Below are 17,963 nucleotides of genomic sequence, written 5' to 3'. Positions count from 1 at the left end.
TATAAGAATTTATTTAAGTTAAGGCATATGCTATTCGAAAGAATTTAAAGCAACTACTTTAGTTTCTTCCTTTTTTTTGAAGAATTTCGCTTTTATATTATTTATTTTATCATGAACATCCGAGTACCTTGTTCATTAGATCCTTTTTATTTCATGAAACTTGTATCTGTTGGAATAATTTTAACCAGTGTTCAGTTACTGACTTTTAAGTGTCACTAGCGGTAACTGAAATAAAATCATTGCAATTTGCAGTGGTTTTGAGGTCTTGATAATTCAAGGAATAATTCTGAGGTTGAGCATTTGTACTTGAAAAAAGAAATCGTTGGTAGACATACCATTAGATCGCTGATATTGAAGGGATTTTTGAGGAAGTGTGAAGCAGAGGATGCGGTTTTCATCTCTGCCCCCGGGGAAGGCGTTATTATTTACCAGTAGGCACAGCTGCCTGCAAGTCTTTCCTCTCATCCGACCCCGTGAGCGTGGCAGCAGCTCCGCTGTTTGAACAGGGTCTCTCTCGAACAGGAAAATAAAGGCCATGCTTTGGCCCTTCGTTTTGTTGTTTTGTTTCTGGATTTTTTTTTTTAGTTTCATTTCTGTGAAAATTCTTTCAGTGCCAAACTGAGTAAAATACAGCACAAAAACGGTGATTATGTATCTAGGTTATAATTTGGTAACTAAAGGCACTTGGTGGGTAATTTTCACTTGAAACTTTTAGTAACAATTTTGGAATTTGCGTAACTCTGTGATTTAAGCATGTGTCTTGTGGAAGTAGGTTAATAGACAGAAAATCTCTAGTGATAGAAAGCTATACATAGAAAGTTATATTAAAAATAACATGTTAAACTACTAAATCATATATCTTTACAGGTCTGAGGTGGTGGGCTGAGGTAAGAAGTTAAATTTTATCTTCCTGTATCCAGGATTGTTCCTTTCTCTGGTCCACTAAATTAAGTACAAAGAATACTGGTTTCTTAGACACGTGATACTAAACATTTGCTTTAACTGTTCATTTCCAGTAGATGGCTACAGTTCACTACCAAATTGAACTTATAATGGATTTTTCACAGTAACTAAATCAGAAGATGAAGGTTGAATTACTATAAATGAGTTGCCCTGTACATTTTTCTTATTTCATGTGCTTAGTCATTTAGCCTCGTTACTTTTTTAAAGAACATCTTTTTTAAATGATTGAAAAGTGGTATTTTCACTTTTTCCTCTTTGAGCAGTGTATAGTAATACCATTATCTATTTTCTTTAAGCACAAATAATTTACTTTTTAAAATTCTCTATTATGTGAGGAATACTAGTAATTATTGAATTATGTAAAAAATGATACTATGGTAAGAATCCTGATAAATTGTGTGAGTATTGCTTCCCTCAGTTCAGTCATTTTATTTTTTATCTTAGCTTCTCAGTTGAAGCACTTGAGCCATTTATCACTTGTGTTGTCTAACTACTGGCTTTCACTAAGTATTACTTCAAATGTAATACAAACATATATCTATTTAAAAAATATGTTTTATTAATCTGGATCCACACCAATGCATTTTAAATATAATTTAATCAAGTTAATAATGTAATTGCAAGCTTACTATTTGGAAAAATATTTATTAGCTTATAAAATCCTTAAGATGTGCATTACTCTTGGACGTGTATCTGTCAACTAGGATATAGAAATAACTTGTAAGCATAGCACAAGGTGACTTTTCATCCTCATCCGTAAATATAACTGCTGTATCCTAGTTTATCGGTGTGGGGGGTTTCAAATACAACACAAATGTGAAGACGAGACTTCCCCCCTTATTTCCTCAGGACTACTGTGTAATTTGTCTGTCTTCCCTCCATGAATATTTGTTTTTCTTTGAGCTGTATATATGTGTGTGCACAGATATAATACCAGTGTGATTTTATGTCCTGCAGTTATTGGTTGAACCAAGCAGCTCAAGGTTTAGCTTTTGTTTTAATTTTATACATAAAGGTGTAGGTTTGATGTGATACTCTGAGACTGCAATTTTAGATCCTTTTTTTAGTCAACTACCAGTTTATATGGCTGGGCTACAACTATTTAATCTATTATTAATAAGTATTTTACTCAGCTGTACAAATTATAAAAATAATGCCAGGGTTCTAGGAGAATTTCTTTTTTCACATTTAGAGTTTATGTATAAATTTTACATTCTCCCTTGAAGATAAATGAATTATTTTTATATTTTTTATTGATGCATATATATGTTTATCATTTGAATAGAAGCCGATTAAGAAATGGGCCACCATTTTAACTAATTAAAAGAAATTTCATTCACACATTTTGTTAAGGGATGGTTGTAATATTTAGATAAGTCTTCGTGATTCAAAGGGACTTAACAGTTTACAGTTTCAGTTAGGTTACTTCATTTAAAAATAATTGATTTTCCCAAGACACTTAACATTAATATAAATATGAGGGATTGTTTTTTTGTATGCAGTTCATTTTTTATGGATGTGTTAGTGTTCATATACATACAAACATCTGTACACATACACAAACAATTTTTTATTTGATAAAGACCTTAAAAGGACAAAAGACATTTGACCTCATCTTGAGACCATGTATCATAAGTTTACAGAAGGATCAAGGAACACAGATTTTAATAATGCAAACAATATTAGTTCTGTCCCCTCTGGCGTTTGGAACCTGGACATACTGATTGTGTACTTTGATTCCTAAACCATGGAGATGTATCAGACGCCCCCGGGAGCACCTGGCCGAGCTAAGAACACTTCAGTGATTGTAAGGGTAGTGCCTGGAGGGCAATTAAGAGACAGGGCTAGAGAGAGACAGTAATGAGTCCCGGTAGCACCTTAATGAACCCCAGAAAGGGAAGCCGAGACTTAGGGAGACTTGTGGCTCCAGAGAGTGAGCTTGTTGAGCAATGTGCAGATTATTTACCAAGAATACTGCTTCTAGATTTTGATATTTATATACTCAGAGGCAGATTTTTAAATCCTACCCCTTAATGTATTTAACATACTCTTTTAGATTGGTAATAATTTGAATTTTATTAATAAAACCTGTTGTTTTTCTATACTGCCTTTTGTTATGCTAAAGTTTGACTGAAATGATGCACTTGTTCTGAATGTACTCTTTCAGTGCAAAATTTACCTCACATTGAGTTCATAGTGTATTTTTTTTACTTGATATATGATAATTTTGCTCAAGTGTTGAACTAGCTTTTTTAATGTACCTGTATAGACTTCCTGTTTGTGCAGTCATTGTTTCCTGAGTTGTTACTCTCCACAGTGAAAAACTGACTTTTCTTAATCTAGTTCAAGCCTGTGAAAGCTGTAAAATTGAGAGTAATCTCTCAAAACATACCTTTTTTTGTGTAATTATATGAAAAAGATTGGTAACAGAATTTTGTATAGTGTATTGTTCATACAAGAGCACTGGCTTGATTTAAAATCCAGTTTGTATCACTGTTTCACTGCTGATTTTTCTGACTCATATTTGTTGCTTCAAAACACATTAATAGCATAATGCCTATATATTACTGTGTGATTTCCTATTTGTCCATTTGCGTTTTTGTGGGGGAGAAAAGAGTGAGGGAGTGGAGAGGAGGGCGGCTCTGAGCTGGCGATCTGATGTGGTAAACCCCGCTCCTGATTAACCACGGTCCCTGCAGCTGCGATGCTGTCTGCACACAGGTATTAATGTATGTGCATTATGCCTGCCTCATTGGTCTCTGCTGTGGGGTATTTTCAGACATACAGCTGAGAGAGAGCTGCTGGGCTCCAGAGTGTCCACCTCGGAGCTCTGGGCTCCGGCGTCCCGCGGACGGCATTGTCTGTCACCGCTGTCCTCCGCCACCGCAGCGGGCCTGCCCCACTCTGGGAGCACCCTCCACACGCTGCAGGGGAGGCCGCGGTGCTGTTTCTCGCTGGACCACTAGGGGGAGTCAAGGAGTGTCCCTACAGTTCCTCCCTTGCCTCCCCTCTTTCCTCCCCCATCTCGCCCTGGGTCTCCCTCCCCACCTCCCTTCCCGCCTCTTCTTTTCCTTCGTTTCTTTCCCTTTCCTTCCCTTTTCCTTTCTTCCCTTCCCTTCCCTTCCTTTCTCTTCTTTGTGTGTAGAACTGAAAATACTGCTGTAACCTTTCCTCCCAGTGAAGCTGAATATGACCACAGTATGAACAGCAGTTTGTCTTTATATTTTTTAAGTTGTTTAGTAAATGACATGTATTTTTCCTGTTGTTTATATACCTAGAGGATGACAAGATTTTACAGTTTTAATGAGTAAAGAACTCTTAGAAAAGTATTACTACCTAGATGAATATTGAATTAAATTTAAAACGATATAAAGAAAAACTGTGATGTATAGAATGTCCAATATGATTATTAGAAATGAAGTGTAATAAAATAGCCATACAATAATTATCTAAAAGTGATTTCAGCCTACTTTTATTTTAATTAGAATGACTCTGAGACTCAATATTTCTGAATTGTGTCTTCCTAATTCATATTCCTCTAGGAGTGGCTGACTTGGGTTTATGTTACATGATGACTTGCTTGTAATGTTGTCACTGAAGCAGGTAGATGTTTATTCAACTATGGGAATCACTGAGCTTGATCTGAATATCCATAAACATTTTAGCTTTATCTAAAAATAATGTAAATTTTAGTAGAAATTTAAAACACCATGTAAATGTGTACTTTAAGTTGTGCAGTTAAAATATATTATACATATATTTCAGATCTTTTATATCCAAATGGAGAAATTTGAGTGCATGATAATTTTTCTCCCTAAATTTACATTCTCTGGGTACTTAAAGATCACAGATTTTTGAAATAGCTAGAGAACTTAATACATGTATGTTTTGGGCCTTTTTTCTGCTTTTATAATACATAATATTTTTTACTTTTTAAAGATTGGATTTTAATTATTTTAATTTTATCCTTGAGAATTCTTTTGTGTTTTATAAAATAAACCCATTTAAAATGCTTAATATATGCAGAGTTGATTACACACCATTTAGGATGTTAGTTATTACAGAATAAATGTCTATAAAATGTAGGTTTGTTTGTGGAATTGAAAAAAAATTGTGAAATAAAAAGATGTGTTTTGCCTTTTAGTTAATTTTGAAACTGACTGTTAACATTAGTTTTACTTAGCTAAAATTTATGGCTACATTTGTATATGTCTGAATATTTATTGTAAAAGGTTTATTTATATAATTGAATGGTAAAGTCATCATATTATCCTAAGAATGGTTCCAGAGCTATGGTTCGTGGTTGTGTTTGAGAAACAGATAAAACATTTGTGAATCTTTTCATGATGATATTTCTTGATGGCTTTCATAAGAAAGCACATAATTTGTGATGACTTAAAAAAAAAATCACGACAGCAAAACTTTTTGAGTTAGCGGCAAAGTAAATGGGGCAGGTTTTGCATTTTGAACAGAAATGTTATGAACTGTGATTGAATTTGTCGTGAAAGTGTGTCAGTATTAATAAAAGTATTTAGGTACAAGTTTGCTGAGCTTTGTAGCCTTTTTAAGGTTAAGGATTGGTTAATGCGAAAAGTCACTTCTGTGCATTTCGTAGTATACAGAAAATGACAAATATATTTCTATGCATTTTGGATTATTATGCCATCTCTTATTTCAAACCCTTTTTGTCAGGACACCAGGCAAAACAATGATGCTTTGAGGACGTAATTAAAGATATTGTTCAAAGAACAACTTTCTGCATATTTGAATTATTACTGTCATCAAAATCATACAAATATGGAAATATGATTGCCAGAAGCACATAAATCAATGATCAGCATGGCCTCAAAATCCAATAAATATGTAGAGTTAAATACTTTAAAATGCAAATTGTGTCTGATGATTTGCATATGGTAGAGTTTAAAGGAAATTTGTTGCTTAACAACCTCTAAGGTAGCAGTTAGGGCTGTGGGTAAACATAGATTTTTTTATTCATCATTGGTCAAGTTGCACGATTTGATAAATGATGGGAGACTGCTTTCCTTGGTTAAAATGACTGCAATCTTTACTGAATCCTAAAACTGCCTTGAAGTCATCTGAATAATTAAGAGTTAATTATTCTTCATCCATCTAGATCAGAAAAGGACAGATTTAGGGAAGGAATTTATAATTTTTGCCTCACGTCCTGTCATGTCGTAATGTGATAAGCTAAACTGACTCCAAATAATATCTAGTGACCTTATAGTAATTATGCCCCACAAAACATTTTTGTTGCAGTTTTTTAATTGCTTACATCGATTCTAGAAACTACACATTAAGAGACTTATAAGTTTAATTGTCTCCAAAGAAAGCAATATAAAATTCATGGTACATTACTATTATGTTTTAAGTTTATCAATGTGGATACACACCAACCCAGCATAAGTTTCCATGTGTTATTTTAGAAATAGCAAACAGTGACTCCTAAAGTATTATTAGAGCAGATTATAGACACACTGGGAAAAATTATCTTAAGAAGTTATGTTGAAAGGGCAATGAATCTTTCTTCACCTATTTTAATTTGAAGTTTTAAAACAATAAAGCCAGTTTAAAGAACTTCATTTTCTCATAATTACCATAATGATGGAGCAGATACCTCATGCAGGTTTACCAGTAGTGTACATTATTTTAAGAGGCTGAAAAAAGGCGACAGCAAGTCAAGAAATAAACTGTCTCCTGCTATTATTTGTTAAAAGCAGATGGCATAGAATTCTTGTGAAAACCTAGTGTCTACTTAGTGAATTTTTTACCAAACAATTTTCTTTGAAAACAGAGTGTTTTGTGAATGTTTACTGATCACAAGAAGAATTGTAATAAAGAAATCAATATGCATGATCCCTTTCCATGTAGTACAACAGGGTTACACTGTTAGGTTAAATACAGGCAGCATTCCTTTCCAGAAAATCAATTTGCTGTATAGCCTGCAACAGCCGGGCTCTTCACATAGAGTCATTTTATGCTGTGCACACAGTAAATTCTGTATTGGCACCTTCAAATAGTATTGACTTCTAAAAGGCTGTAAGCTTAGTAACCTTACTTTGAGAAGAAAGGCCAGGGCCCTTAATAATAAAATCAGCTATTATTTATTTTTTATGTTTGACCACAAACTAGGCATTTAAAAAAAGCCATTGTTTCGTCTTCATATTATAGTAGAAATGGCAAGTATGATTTCAGAGGAAATACCAAATGTGATTTTAGTGAGAAATATCATTTTTTATATTCACTAACTGAACTATATCTGTTTATATTCTGACCAGGTGTTTCCACATTCCCACGTTATCTGCATTTTCCAAAAGCTCAAGTTTTAGGTTCATTTTAAAAATTTTGATAAGTGAGAATAAATTCAAAAAGATGAGACTATTTTCAAGTTTCTTTGTCAGTTGTCTCTATTTACAAACAAAATAAAAACTATTTCAGAGAAGAAAGGAGTTTACTAAGTATTCGAAGTTACTTAGTTGCTCTATGTCGTTGTCACTAGGCCAAAAATTTAGGGACAGTGTGTAAAAATGTTTGAATTTTTTAGACCTTTTTACTCCTCACACTAAATTTGGCTCTTACAATGCTTCCACCATTTTTGATGGAGCTGTTTAGTTTGAGAGTCCAGCCCCCTCGTTAATGATTATATTTTTACGAGGTGGTTCTGTGGGCTCCTGAGCCTGTTTTATTTCTGTCCGCATGGTCCTGTAGAATCTTAGAGCCACTCTGATTCGACTTGCGTGTCCATACTCAGTGTCTGCGTTTAAATATGAGGGTGAGTTTGTTTTCTGGCGTGGTTGACTGGGATACAGCAAAATATTAGGCCCTTTAGTCCTTGCAGTTGTGTGCAACCTTATCTATATGCTGCATGTTTCTCACATATGATTGTTTTTTACTAATGAATATACACATTTCAATTGTAACTGCGAAGGGCTTTGGACCTGTTAATTTTTACCCCATCTTTCTAGAGGAGTGCTAAGATCCGTAAGATTAGGAACATAAAATAAGTAGATTAAGTATAATCAGTGATGTTTGCATTTTAATCAGCCTGTTACCATTATACTCCGTTCATGGAATCTTCATGGGTTAATGGACATTATAATGCAAGAACTGACTAATAACAAAATGCTTTTGAAGTGCAACATTTGGTTTGGAAAAGTTCATAAGCATAAGGAGAAATAAGTAGGTTTGGGCTAGGCCGTATATTTACCCATGTTTTAAATGTTTATGGGAACCTCTAACATTTTAAAAATAAATCATCACTTATAAAACGAGTTTACTCTTGGAGAAAAACATTCTTGTAATAGGCACAAAAATTATCCAAACAGTAGTGTAAACCAAGCCAGGCATAGCAGCAGACAGAAAAATGCATTCAACCAGTAGGATCATGGATTTGTTTGATTCAGATAATTGAAAGTGTTTCATACTATTATTGCAACTTGAAGGCTTGTTTAAGTGTCTAACTGTCAGTCACTTTGGAAGGTGAAAAGTATTCAATTGTCACTCTGTCAGTCAATAGAGATGAGAACTGTCTGCCTAATGGATTTCTTTACATAGATGTCTGCATGGAGGTAGAAGTAAAATCAATGTGTTGTCATGTGCGAGTACAGACATCAAACTGCCAGGTGAATTGCAGCTGCATTTCTGTACGTCTGCGTGCTCGGGTTGTTTGTGGAAGGCAGAGCTGTGCACACACACAGGTGGTGAGAGGCACAGGTAGAAGCGTGCGGTTGGGGAGAGCGTTTTTCTGATGCCACGGGTATCCCTGAAAATATCTATTCACACCTCTGAAAACCAATCTTGTTTTATGTAAACTGTAATAAATGGGGTTCTTCATATCACAATGGCACTGTAGTTACAAAACTGCATTTTAGATGCTTGTCACTAAGTAGCTTTTATTTATACGTATCACATCTAAAACTAAAGAATGATTTTACATTGGAAGTTGTCCAAATTAGTGGTTCCTCTTTTTTTTTTTTTAGTAGAAATTTTAGCAACATCTAGAGTAAAGGTGTCAAACCTGAGACTTCCCTGGCAGTCCAGTGGTTAAGAATGTGTCCTCCAATGCAGGGGTGCAGGTTCGATCCCTGGTTGGGAAGCTGAGATCCCGTATGCTACATGGCATAGCCAAAAATGCCAAAACACAAAACAAGAAGCAGTACTGTAACAATTCAATAGAGAGTTAAAAAAAAAAAGGTCCACGTTAAAAAAAAAAAATCTTAAAAATTGATCAAATTTTTTGATGACAGACACCCAGGAGGCATAGATCAAAAACTGGATGACCATAATGATTTTAATCATTTAGAAACATTTGGAGGGATAGAACAGAGAAAAGATTAAATGTAAAGTTCTACATTTACATTGAAAAAAAAATCAGCTTATGTAAGAATGGACTGTGAGTCCTGGCTTGACACAGCGCACTGTCTAATGGTCAACTGGGAGGTTTAGCTGGTTACAAATTAAGCGTCTAGGATAATATTTCAGAAATTACAAAATCTGGTGTATTTTGCCCTATTCAGATAATACCACAGTAGTTCAGTCAGTCTTTAGGATGTTGTAGGCACTCTGGCTGATGAGAGACCACACCACGAAGGGTGTCAGGAAGAGGGGCGACGTCACTTCATGTGGTCAGTTGAGGGGTCCTGGGGGAGATTTAGGGGATCAGGCAGAGGGGAGAGGCAGGCACAGCATCACTGCTTTCTTGAGCCCTGGTCATCGTAACCACGAGGAAGAGCGCCTCTTGAGCAGGGAAGACGCTGGAACTTAGACTCAAGGTGTCTGCGGTTCATCACAGCAGGATGTTCTATCAATAAGGGCATTGAATCACAAAGCATCAGAGACTGGGATGTTTGTACAGCGTCTGGATTGTAATCTGTCAACACGACATGCACAAGTCGGCCAAGTCCTGCCACTCAGAGACCTGGGAATCGTACAGACACATAATACAAGTTTTCTGATCTGTGTGAAAGTCAGTCAGTCGTGTCCGACTCTTTGCGACCGACTCTTTGGAGTTCTCCAGGCTAGAATACTGGAATGGGTAGCTGTTCCATTCCCAACCCAGAGACTGGACTGAGCAACTTTCGCTTTCACTTACTGACCTGTGTCAGGTTACAAAATATGTTTGTCCAATGAATAACATTCTTTTAAATTCATTTTTAATTGAAGGATAATTGCTTTTCAATGTTGTGTTGGTTTCTGCTGTACAACAGAGTGAATCAGCCCTAAGTATACATACGTCCCCTCCCTCTGAGATTTCCCTGGTAGCTCAGTCAGTAAAGAATCTGCCTGCCAAGCAGGAGACCCAAGTTCAGTCCCTGGGTCTGGAAGATTTTCTGGAAAAGGGAATGATTACCCACTCCAGTATTCTTGCCTGGAGAATCCCATGGACAGAGAAGCCTGGCAGGCTACAGTCCAGGGGGTGGTTGCAGAGTCAGATGCGACTAACACTTTCATTTTCATACATGTGTCGCCTTCTTCTTAAACCTCCCTCCCATGCACACCGAATACCACCCCTCTAAGTTGTCCCAGGGCCAGTTGGTTGGGCCAATGAATAATATCTGGCAAATGACAGTTATCAGTTATCACCACAGTCTCTGAAAAGAAAGACCATTTTCATGTACCAAACCTCTACACATGTGAAGTACCTTTAAAAAAATGAGTTTTCAAACCAAGTAATTGATATTTGAAAAGCAAGAGTTAATTAATTGAGACAATGGCCTTACAGAGGGCTGGTGTTGGAGAATGTCACCTTTCCTTCCCTCTGATGCCCCCTAGCCTGTGTCTCATCCCCGGTGGTGTTCCTGTCCTCTTACTAAGAGGCTGCCCCGTCTCAGGCTCGGAGGTGGCGCATGACGTCTTTCCCAGCCTCGTCATCTCCATCGGTCGCCCCCTCCCTTTCGTCCATTCCCATGCATGCTTCAGGGGCTCACCCTCTCACTGCTTTTGCGCTGCTCGAGTCCGGCTCCTGCCCGCGTCTCGTCTCTTGCTGTGTGTCTGCTTGGTGGCCTTTGCAGGTGGCCCCTTTGCCTTTGGTCTAGCTGGTGTCCCTGTTGTTGGTGTTTACTCAGACCATTGCTTTTACTATGTGAATGCTTTCCTGAAGAAACTAAAGCACCTTTCTTTTGTGAATTACATTAATATCCCGCCAATTTTAATTATCCCTCCAGTTCTCTGCAGTACATCTAGCTTTAATGGCTAAATGAAACTCATAGCCAGTCAACTGATTTCCAGGTGTGTGTTGTTCAGTCGCTAAGTCGTATCCGACTCTTTGCGACCCCATGAACTGCAGCACCCCAGGCTGCCCAGTCCTTCACTATTTCCCAGAGTTTGCTCAGATTTGAGTCCGTTGAGTCAGTGATGCTATATAACCATCTCATCCTCTGCCCCCTCTTCTCCTTTTGTCTTCAGTCTTTTCCAGCATCAGGGTCTTTTCCAGTGAGTTGGCTCTTTGCATCGGTTGCCAAAGTACTGGAGCTTCAGCATCACAGTGCTTTTCATGATACGCAACTTACAGTAGCAATAACAACAGCCATTAGTTTTATTGGACATTTTCAGTGTCCCATAGTGTACTCATGTTTGACATGTGTTATTGTATTTAATCCTTACAACTGCATACGGCAGGCATTATTATCTCTAAGTTACAAAAATGGAAGCTGAGACTTAGGTTGTGTGTATGTGGTTAGACCTTCTGGATTCAACTCTCTGATTGTGAAGCTCATAATTACCTCATCTCAGACCCTTTTCTGTTCTGTAGTAGTAGATTAAGTACTCTGAGAATGCAGAATGCTATGTAGTTGAAAATGATTGAGTTTCCTACAGAGTTTTGAGAAATTGTTTAAAGGTGCCATTTTTAGTTTTAGGAAGTCACTTTGTTATTGATAATATTAAACGATGTTTTAAGTGCTTTAACCTGTGAAGAAACATTGTTTTTGCATAGAACATACTATTTTCACCATTTACTTAACTTTGAGAAATCTGCAGAGGTGTGGGTTTATCAAAATGCTTGTCTTATTCCTTATTTTCTTTGTTCCTATTTTTTGTAGCTGATTGATTCATCAGAACTATAAAAAGGAATAGTTTCCGTCTTCCAGGAGTTTTTCCCTTAATGAATCGTCCTGTTGATCAGAGTTAGGTCTCAACAGCCTCTGAAGTTTGGTGCATAAAGCCAGTGCTTGGAATTGGTTAATAAATTCACATTCATTGTTCCAGATTCCCCAGGTGGCCTCTGATTTATTCAGACATTCTTCTCGCTCCAAGTGTAGCCTCCTTGTTTTTAGTCAGCTGGTGCTTAGTTACCTCAGTTTAAGTCCCCATCACTTACTGTAGGTTGAGAGTTCACAAATGGGACTTAACCTTAGAGACAGAAGCTGTGATCTGTAAACTCTGAATCGTTAAACTTTGTTAATGCCTTTCTCCCCGCCGTGTCGGCCCCCCGCCCTGAGCGTGAAGTCGCCTTTTCTGTTCCAGTGTTCAGATCATTTCTTCTTCAGTACTTTGCTGAAGAATCAGATCTTGAAAAATTGCCCATTTCATAGAATGGAGATGGACCTGTGTTGGTTTAGCACATTTCATTTACTTGTTCACTTTAGTTCTAAACGTTCTATGTGCTTGGGGTATGAAAAAACCTTTGGTCTGATGTGGGCCTGTGTCTCTAGTTCCACTGCCCTTTCTTACCGGGGTTGTTTCAGCCACAGTGGAAGCCCTCTCAGCTCTGGAGCTGCCCTGGCAGAAGGAGCTGAGTGTTCACTGTCCGATTGCCCTCTTTAGCTCCCTCCTACGCTGTTGATTCAGGCAGGTGACGTCCTTCCCCACCAGGAAGGCAGACACCACCGCTCAGAAGCCTCTTGCACCCTTCTCCATGTGGCCCAGTCTCACGTTTTACTTGAGCTGCGGCCCCCAGCTTCTCAGGCTTTGGTGAGCTTTGCCCAAGTGCCTCGGCTGAAGCTTTGCTGCAGAGCTGGGCCTTGGTGCTCAGGGAGCGGACCAGGTAGATAAAGACTCTTCGCTCCCACAGCTGCCTTCTCAGGCGTCAGCCTGTGGAGGGCTTTCCCTCTTTTCTCCTTTGCTCTTACTTCCCAACAAAATTGTTTGCACAGAAGCTATTTTCTCAGCCTCTGCTTTGGGGGGAGTCCAAGCCAAGAGACCAGTAAAAACTTCCAGGACCTGCTTGATCCTTACTGAGGGCTCATGAGCAGCGAGCGAGTGACTGGATGGGGCCTGGCCACCTCCGGCCACCTGCTTTCGCTGGTTCTCTGGCTCTGTGTGCAGCTTGTGGGCCTTGCCCATGGCATGTGCTTGTTTCCTCAAGGTGCCGGCTGAGACCCGGGCGAATCCCAGCTTTGCGTTGTCTCCTCCCAGGTTCGGCTAGATAGAGTAGAACTTACGAAACCCTCCTTAAGGGGAGAAAGGAATGACATAAAATGTTAACAAAAAATAATTTGAAATCTAAAAAGATGGTGTAGGTCTGAATTTTCTGAGGTGCAAGCATAGGGTTTTAAGGTCCTTTAATTCAGGAGGCGCTTAGGTTCTATGTCCTTCAGCTCAGAGTATAAACAGAAGAAAAGAAAGGGTGGAGGTGTTACCCCCCGGGCCATGCAGTTCTCTCAGGTGTTCCCACGTGGAGCCCTCAGCAGGCTTGGTCCTTTCCTGGAGCTGCAAGGAGCTGGCCAGGGATGGGAGATGAGCTTCTGTCGCTGCTGAAGCAGGTTGTCCCAGACCTCATGGCCTCACGGCGCGCGTTTACTGTCTCAGCCTTCTGGAGGCAGAATTCCAATCAGGCTCCCAAGCTGAGATCAAGCTGTCAGTAGAGCTGGTTCCTTCTAGAGCCCTGTTAGGCTTCCCTGGTGGCTCTGTGGTGAATGCAGGAGCTGTGGGAGGCATGGGTTCGATCCCTGGGTTGGGAAGATCCCCTGGAGTAGGGCATGGCAACTCACTCCAGTATCTTGTGGAGAATCCCAGGGACAGAGGAGCCTGGCGGGCTACAGTTCAGGGGGTCGCAAACAGTTGGACACAACTGAGCGACTAACACTTTCATTTTCTGAGCCTTGTATTAATCCATTTCTTTGCCTTTTCCAGCTTCTAGAAGCTGCTTACATTCCTCGGCTGGTGGTCCCTTCTCTGTTTTCAAAGCCAGCGGAGTAGCATCTCCAACTCTTTCAGACTCTGACCTTCCTTTGCCCCCCTTTTGCTTTTAAGGACCTCGAGTCTCCCCGGGTGATCCACAGCAGTAGCAGGGCCTTGCTCCAGTGATGCCCATGTTTCATAACGTGGCTTGTTGCACACCCGTGAAATCCCGTGCCCTTAAGGTGCCGTGTTGACAGGCTGCGGGGACTAGGAGCTCCTAGGCTTACTCCTAGGTAAGCATACAGCTTACCAAGGCAGTGAATTGTTCACATTCAGATCACCCATGCATTTCCTTGAGATCATGCAGAGTCAGTAGGCATTTACTAGAGAGGGTTTGCTTTCCTGTGGGGCTTACCTGGTGGCTCAGATGGTAAAGCTTTTGTGTAAAAATTCTGAGAGCTAAAAAAGATCTGTTTCACTGTAATTTAAATATCCTTGCATTTTACGTTCACCTTTGTGTCCATGATTCATTGTTATTTACCTAAAGTTTTATGATAGCATACATAGGTAAACTGTGAGTTAGAACACTTGGTTCCAAATATTTACATCGCCAGCACAGCCCTCTGACCTACCATTTAAGAAAACTATTAATGTATTCTAGGAAATGTGTACCTATAATTTTAAAGGTGTAAGCAGTCCTCATGGAAGCTGAAATCTCTGCAACACATGGAATTAATGAAGAACTGAATAGGATATAGACTACAGTTATTTCAGGCTTTAGTGCTTTGCCTCTCTTGATTGAGGATTCATGTAACTATTATATTTCTGGGAATCTCAGACATCCGTTTTAACCCTTTAATAAGAGCTGTCTTCACAGTCTCACCACTTCTTGATATAGCCTTGTTTAGGTCCACTTCTCTGAGACAGTGGTGTGCCGGAGTTTGCATTGGCCAGTGAGAACTGCATGTTAGATATTCAGGCATTTTATGACTTATTTGGTATACTCGTGGTAGCTTGATATTGGGAGTGTTTACACCGTGGCATATGCTAGTAATCAGGTCCCCCTTGTGCTTCCACTGCGAGCTAGTTTGCTCTCAGGCTTCTGAGGAACCCCAGTTATTGAGTCCTGTTGTGATTCTGCTGAGTCAGGGCAAGGTTATAAAGTTTCGTAAAACAAATGAGAGAGCGGTGTTTGGGTCTTGCTGCTCGGCTTGGTGTCTTCCCTGAGAGGTGAAACTCTGCTTAGTGCATTATCGATTGTCGCTGTGCTCTCAAACTCGGTGGTCAGTGTTCACTGTTGTTCAGTGGCTCAGTCGTGTCTGACTCTTTGCGACCCCCTGGACTGCAGCACGCCAGGCTTCCCTTTCCTTCACCGTCTCCTGGAGCTTGCCCAAACTCATGTCCATTGAGTCGGCGATGCCATCCAGCCATCTCATCCTCTGTCGTCACCTGCTCTTCCTGCCTTCAATCTTTCCCAGCATCAGGGTCTTTTCCAATGAGTTGGCCATTCACACCAGTATTCATCCGTTGTCCACTAAATACCTTTTGTCGGCTTCTTTGACGCCGCAGTCTCCTGGTTTTTTTTTTTGTTTTGTTTCGTTTATTGTATCGCTTTCTGTTCCTCACATACCCTATCCCTGACTTGCAATGTTGGCCTGCTCCATGCTTAGCTTGGAAATCGAGCCTGTCTGTCTGTGGTCGGGGCCAATTAGTGATCATGGGCTTTGTGGTCCCCACGGCCCTGCCACCCTGGTGCAGCTGTGCTGCGAGGGCAGCTATGTGTGAAGGTGGATGCTGTGTCCTGGAAGACCTTTTCAGGCTGCAGTTGGCCTGCCATCCTCAGATCCAGATGCTCTTGTTTGATGATCTTCTTTAGTATTTTGGTCTTTAAACCAGCTCTGTGCCTGTTCTCCCAAGTTTATATGGCTAGCCTGAAGTTTTCCTTTGCACACGATTCTTGTACATTTTATTGCTTATTTAAAATGCCCACTTGGATGTTCTGAAAGCATCTCAGAGCTGGTGTGGTTCCAGTAGAGTCCCTTCTTTGCTCCCCCAAAGACCTTCTCTCCGCCACTGTCCTCTTCACCAGCTAGTCACTAACCAGGTTGGCTTTGAACTTGCCAAGCCTGGGGGCGGGGCTGTCTGTATTTCGTCCTCTTTTCTCCTCTGCTGCACTTTGCTCAGGTCTTGCCATGGCTGGCTCTTTGCTGATGCTGTGGTGTAGGTTCAGTTGTGTTTCTTTAGTTTACGTCCTGTTATCACTTACCTCAAAAGTACTTTGTATATCTATTTCCTTGATTATTCTCACTCCCTTCCCGCATGGTCTGTGCAAGAACCGTGTATATTTTTGTATCTGCAGCCTTTTAAGTATCATCCTCCCACCTGGGGGGCATTCACTCACTTTGTTTTAGGGAATGAAAGTGTTCCCCAGTCTCCCTTCAATATTCTGAAATTTGGCTTTCTGCTAGATCTGGAATTCACTCACTACCTCTTAAGGCAGTCCATTCCATTATGTTGTCATTTTTCACAAAATTTTTCTCACGGAACTTTGCTTCTTTGCGTTTCCCTGTCAGGTGTCTTTTGGTATGGACACTTAAGGATGACACAGAGCAAGCATCATGCATCTTCCGTGAGGTAGCCCTTTAAACACTGGAAGACAGTTATCACTCATTCTCGCCTGAGCCTTGTCTCTTTTCTGGGTTTTCTCACCCTCTCAGTGGCTCTTCCCCTAACGTGTGCCTTTGCTCCCTCTATGCTTTAATTCTCCCAACAGGGGTTTGTTGATTTTTTGCCAGTGTTTTTCCCAGATCAGCCAGGTATTTTAGAGGTGATCTGATCCACATGGGTGCCATTTCTCTTACTGGTGATTGTGTTATCTTTCATTACTGGGGACTTCCCAGATGGCTCAGTGGTAAAGTGGGTTGGAAAGATTGCCTAGAATAGAAATGGCAACCCACTCCAGTATTCTTACCTGGAAAATTCCATGGACAGAGGAGCCTATTGGGCTACAGTCCAGGGGGTTGCAAAGAGTTGAACATGACTGAGCGATTGCATGCGCGCGCGCGCGCACACACACACACACACACTCACACACACACTCACACACACACTTTCATTATTAGATACATTCTGAGGAACTGTGAATGGAATATTATTATTGGAATGGCTTAATATTCTCTCAAGATTCCCATCCTAACTAGAATCTTTTCATGGTCAAACAGGAATTACCACTTACCATGGTGAGAAATATCACTGCCGTGTATCTGAAATGTTTTGAAATTTCCCATTTTAAAATGTTGGCTTAAAAAAAATGAGATAGTAATCAGCTAATGACAGTCTTAACACTTCAGAGCCATATCATTAACTGAAAAACACAAACATTTAAAAGGAGGTAAATTTAATATATTCCAAGGATGTAGAATGACCTTCTTTAAAGAACCACACATAATTGTCTCATTGGTGACAGTATTTGAACTTCTTATATTGCCACTCCCACCGCAAGAGGAAATGCATCCCTCATTATTCACACTGTGATTTCAGTTCTGAAAATATCTCTCCCAGGTTTGTTATGTCAGGGGTAGCAACACTAATGTTTTATGGCAAAAGATGGAAGGGGGAATAAAATGAAAAATGCACTTTAAGTGATGGATATCCTTAATTGTTTGGAGATAGCTGCTGCTGCTGCTGCTGCTAACTAGTTTCAGTCGTGTCTGACTCTGTGCGACCCCATAGATGGCAGCCCACCAGGCTCCCCTGTCCCTGGGATTCTCCAGGCAAGAACATCGGAGTGGCTTGCCATTTCCTTCTCCAGATCATGAAAGTGAAAAGTGAAAGTGAAGTCTCTCAGTCGTGTCCAACTCTTAGCGACCCCATGGTCTGCAGGCCATCAGGCTCCTCTGTCCATGGGATTTTCCAGGCAAGAG

At 40.0% G+C, this 17,963-nt stretch overlaps 1 protein-coding gene across 1 annotated transcript in view; it reads left to right on the top strand.

The window, feature by feature from the left end:
* Window positions 1-17,963, top strand: part of ZNF407 (zinc finger protein 407) — a 384,229-nt gene that overhangs the window by 47,183 nt on the left and 319,083 nt on the right. The gene's annotated exons all lie outside the window — the stretch shown is intronic.

This window comes from Capricornis sumatraensis, chromosome 21 (genome assembly GCF_032405125.1).
Source record: "Capricornis sumatraensis isolate serow.1 chromosome 21, serow.2, whole genome shotgun sequence".
Lineage (NCBI taxonomy): Eukaryota > Metazoa > Chordata > Mammalia > Artiodactyla > Bovidae > Capricornis > Capricornis sumatraensis.
Note: the sequence above shows the minus strand (reverse complement) of the source record. Positions and strands in the feature narration are given on the sequence as shown.